Source organism: Pongo abelii, chromosome 1 (assembly GCF_028885655.2).
Source record: "Pongo abelii isolate AG06213 chromosome 1, NHGRI_mPonAbe1-v2.0_pri, whole genome shotgun sequence".
Lineage (NCBI taxonomy): Eukaryota > Metazoa > Chordata > Mammalia > Primates > Hominidae > Pongo > Pongo abelii.
This window is the reverse complement of record NC_071985.2, coordinates 157,367,414-157,372,954: the sequence shown is the minus strand read 5'-3', so window position 1 is coordinate 157,372,954 and position 5,541 is coordinate 157,367,414.

Here is a 5,541-nt window from a genome sequence, read left to right as displayed (position 1 = left end):
AGAAATTCCATTCGACCCAGCCATCCCATTACTGGGTATATACCCAAAGGACTATAAATCATGCTGCTATAAAGACACATGCACACGTATGTTTATTGCGGCATTATTCACAATAGCAAAGACTTGGAACCAACCGAAATGTCCAACAATGATAGACTGGATTAAGAAAATGTGGCACATATACACCATGGAATACTAGGCAGCCATAAAAAATGATGAGTTCACGTCCTTTGTAGGGACATGGATGAAATTGGAAATCATCATTCTCAGTAAACTATCGCAAGAACAAAAAACCAAACACCGCATATTCTCACTCACAGGTGGGAATTGAACAATGAGAACACATGGACACAGGAAGGGGAACATCACACTCTGGGGACTGTTGTGGGGTGGGGGGAGGGGGGAGGGATAGCATTGGGAGATATACCTAATGCTAGATGACGATTTGGTGGGTGCAGCACACCAGCATGGCACATGTATACATATGTAACTTACCTGCACATTGCGCACAGGTGCCATAAAACCTAAAGTATAACAATAATAATAATAATAATGATAATAATAATAATAAATAAAAAAAAAATAAATAAATAAAAAAAGAAAAACAGTTCAAACACTCAAGATGCCTACACAGGAATGATCTGACTCATGACTCTTTCCAGCCTACTCTTGTGTTGCTCTTCCCATTGTTCTCTATACTCAAGCCATGCACACAGGGGGCTGCAAGAAAATAAGCCAAATATATAATTTTTGATGAATTCTATTTGCTTTCTTTTCCATGTACATCCTCTCAGCCTGCCTTTTCTAGCCAAATCTGTTTTGCTTCCCTGGGCTTATTTTTCATTAGCCCAGTCCCTTCTCTCTGTTCCAGCAATGCCACTTTTAACTTTAATTCTTTTAATTTCTTCTCCTTGAAACTTAATTGATCTCCCTGACTCCATTCTTTCACCTCTCTAATCCATCTTCACATTGATGCCTTGGTTATCTTCATATTACTCTGAGCAAAGCATATTATGCTTCTGTTCTCAAAGCTTTTATAGTACAGCACGACCTTCCTATGTCGTGTAAAGTTCTCTACTACCTGGCACCAGTTCACCTTCCCAGCCTCCTCTCTTCTACTCTCTGCCCTCAACATTCTATGTTCTAGGCACACTGAATTCTTTATAATTCCTTAAATATGCCACATATGTTCATATGGGTTTGCTTTCATTCACATTGTTTTTTCACTTCCCATCTCCATCTTTTAAAGTCCTAGTCATCCCTTGAGTCATAAATGGTACTCATTTTCTGAGAAGTAATGGTTCCCTTTGTGTATTACTGTAACATGTTGGTTATACCTTTATCATTAAGATTTATTTCATTTACATTATCTTGATTATCTGTGTGGATATCTGTCTCCGTATCAAACTAGAAGGTCTGTTTGGGTTGAGATTTTGTCTTAGTCATTATAGTAGGAACTTAGTTCCTAGTTCAGTGGTAAGTAATCCTTGAAAAGAGCAGTAGGGGATAGGGTTGCAATAGTATTTTGGGATCAGATTAGGGAGCCCCTGAATGTCAAGTTACAATGAAGAAAGGGACTAAGAGTGGTGGCTCATACCTGTAATTCCAGCACTTTAGGAGGCCAAGGTGGGAGGATCATTTGAGGCCAGGAGTTCAAGACCCAGCCTAGGCAATATAGTGAGACCTTGTCTGTACAAAATAATTTTTTTTTAGATACCCAGGCATGGTGGCATACACCTGTAGTCCCAGCTACTTAGAAGGCTGTGGCAGGAGGATTGCTTGAAACCAGGAGCACGAAGCTAGAGTGAATTATGATCACGCCACCCACTCTAGCCTGGCCAACAGAGCAAGACCACATCTCTATTTAAAAAAAAAAATAAAGAAGAATGGAAATTCGTATATAATAGATATTTAATAAATACTTTTTAATTGAAGAGCTGTTAATAACCCAAATTTCTTTTTTTCTTCATTTGACAGATTCTAAGTTTTCCCATTTGCACAGGAAAGGAAACTCTTCCTTTATTCTTTGGAATATTATTCATTGATTCATTCATTCATTCAGCTTTTCTTGAGCATCTAGTGTGAGTTGAAAGAGAATTTATAGTCCATGTAATTCAGTTTTCTCAGTTTAAACCTAAGGAAACTGAGGCCCAGCAAGTTGAAATGATTTAACATAGGTCTTACAGCTAGTACGTGGCGAAAGAAATGACTAGAAGTTAGTCTGTGCCTTGCCTTCTAACTCACAGCTTCCTAATTTTACAAAATTCTTACAAGTTTGAGTAGGTGATAGGCAGATTGATGGCACCCTAGAAACCTGTGCAGAAAAAGGTTCTAATTACCAAATTCAAAACTTTAGGATATGAAAGAAGTTTCCCCCTGCCTCAGGCTCTCGTTGCTTTATATCTGATTTTATAAAACCTTCCAAATTTGTTTCACTGCTTTCATAGTTCCCTCTCTGCAAATTCATTTCACATATCTGTATCAGACCACATGCTAGTTCCCAAACCTAAAATGAATGTTTCATTTCATCAGTCACCTATTTAAAAATCCTGTCTACTCTTCATTGATTACAGAATAGAATATTGATTACAGGATAAAAGACAGGTCTAGATTCAAATCATGCCTCTCTCTTGCCTCTTTCTTCCATAAGCTGTGTTTCAAGCAAATCACTTAAACATTATGACCTTTAATTTCTACAACTGACAAATGGCAATAAGAGAGTTTAAGGTTTTGATATTGGATTTCAGCCAAATATTTAAAAATATCCTTCCCACATAACTTAATTATACGAATAGCAAATGGGAAAAACTAAAGCAGCAAAAAAAAAGTAAATAGCATTGAAACAAGAGAAAGGGTCATGTCATAACATTCAAAAAATTGTAGCCATCAAAGAAAGACACAAAGAAGTTTTCAAGAATTTACAGAATAAAGCTTAGAACAGTATGGCAAACCTCTTAATATCATCCTCCAAACAAGCACTTTGTAGGGAAGATGAGCAAACAAAACTCTGAAAAGTATAACCACCCACTCCTACACTATAACATAGGAAAGGTAGCTTTAGATGAAATATGAGTAACCCTTAGAGGAGACAAAGAATTTTGCAAGGAGGGAAAAGTCCCATCTCAACTAGTTGCATGTTCTACCAGGAAAGGGGACTATTGGAAATCTCCCTTTTGGCATCTTACAGCTGGGTGAAAAAGGAGAGGATGGCAGAACAATCATAAACACCCATAGTTAATTATCTCCAACAATAAATAGTGATATAGCAGAAAGGAAGAAAAAAATAGAAAATAATTAGGACAAGAGTCTCTGAGGGAGGGAAAGTGGAGAAGAAACATGTGTAGTGCCTGAAGGGAAGTAACCTACATGTACTTCCTATGTTGTTTATTTTTTCCCAGAAGATGAGAGAGAGGAGCTTGGGAGGAAGAGAAATTTCTACTGGGGAGAAATGGGCAAATATGGAAAGGGAAACATAAAACAAGCTAATGACATTGAAATAGAGAACTCAACAAACAAAACCAAATTCCAGATTACTTTCTTTAAAGCAAACAAAGAATCTGGGCTCCATGTTGATGAGGAGAAATAATCCAAAGCCCAAGAATACTTCTCAGTGTAATGAATATAAACTCCAATAGATTAAGATTTTTGCACAGAAAACATTTACTAAAATTCCAGAAGACAGTAGAGTGTGGATCCTCTTCCAACTGTACACAGCCACAGTTGAGCTCTTTCTTCCTCCTTGAATCTAAGGTAATAAAAAAGCAAGTGGAATTCACTCACATTATAGCACAGCAAAGAGAAGGCCTAAACAAAACTGCTGTATTTTAAAAGATAAAAAGAAGGGACACAATAACTTTGCAAACACATTATCAGCAAAAATAAATACATATGAGAAAGAAGAATATAAATACAGATGAAAAACCATGCTGGAAGTAAGCAGAACTTTACAAAGAATTTCCAGCAAGTGCTTCACGATATAAAAGTTAATGAGAACATAAAATCAATTTTTAAAGAAATAAGGTGTAAAGCAGTATTGAAGATGAAAGGGAACAATGCAAAGCTGAGGAAACAAACTGAGAACCACACAATACCATTAAAAGCAAGTTAGAAAGCACAAGATACATCTCTATTGAATATAATTTCAAACTCCAAACTCAAATTTAAATTTCTTCTATCCCCAGCCTATGTAAGTAGGAGGTAAAATTAGCTTTTCTTTTTCTAGCTCCATTCCCTCAATTTGCTGGTCATTGTTTCTGATATCTGTGGGTAGGAGAGTAAGAGTTGGAAAAATGTAGCACAGCTTTTGTGACAGCTACAGTTGTAATCTACCTGCAGGGCCCTCTTGGTGGCAGAAATACAATTGCTGACTCTGTGGGGTGCCTTTGTGGGTTTCTTATCAATCCCAGGCAATTAGCTTGTCTGCCTCTTTTCTGTCTGCCTGCTGGATTTCTGAGGTCCACCCCTGTGTTCCTGTCCTTCAGGCAAGTACTCTTGGTTAGAATCATTTCCATAGGGTCCTTATCAAGTCTCAGAAACATTCACCATTAGCCTGCCACATGAGGAAGTACAGCCCAGTCACAAAGCAGCCAGCTGTGTGTTCAGCCACCAGACCGGGCAGTTCCAGCCACAGCATGTCAGCTTTAGAATATTCACTGGTAAGATGCTCAAGTTCCTGGAGACATGCAAAAGCTCTCCAAGTGGTCCTCTAGAAAAGCCTCTCCTTAACTTGAGGAGAGAGGATTGCATCTACCATATTCTGCCTTTTTTCACTATTATTACTATTACTATTACTATTACTATTACTATTACTATTACTATTACTATTACTATTACCTGTTAACTCCCAAAGAGTAAATGAACCGTCATTGATAAAAATAAAATAAGAAGAGATCAGTGGGTGCAACTCCCCATGCTTTAAGTGTATTTCACAGAAGCTCACCTGAAGTTCAGAGGAATTGGCAACCGCCCAATTTTCCAAGTCAGAGAAAGACATGGACTCACTGTTTTTCAGGTCCCCAGCTATGTTAATACTCAGAAACAACTTAGAACACCAACAGAAGGCATTAAGTCACCTATGCAGGGAGCCATATTCTTCAGGGTCTGAAATTCTTGCTGTGCCAGCACTGAGGCAATTTCCACTTCTCCGAGCATGCTCTGCAGTGTCTATTTAGGGGATCTGTACTATCAAAAAATACATCCTCTTCTCCATCAGAGGCTGGTACTTAAGGTGGGTGAAATGTAAAACACTGTCAATTTCTCACCAAATAAATATCTTTCTCTTCAACCTCAACTTCTTATATAGACTAGAGAGGAGTGAATCACTGCAGCTGGCAGAACTAGTTTAGAACCTTGACCTTTGAAAGTGTGTCTGGAATTGATGGGTTCTTGGTCTCACTGACTTCAAGAATGAAGCTGTGGACCCTTGCGGTGAGTGTTACAGGTCTTAAAGGCAGCGTGTCTGGAGGAGTTTGTTCCTTCTGATGTTCGGATGTGTTCGGAGTTTCTTCCTCCTGGTGGGGTTTATGGTCTCGCCGGCTCAAG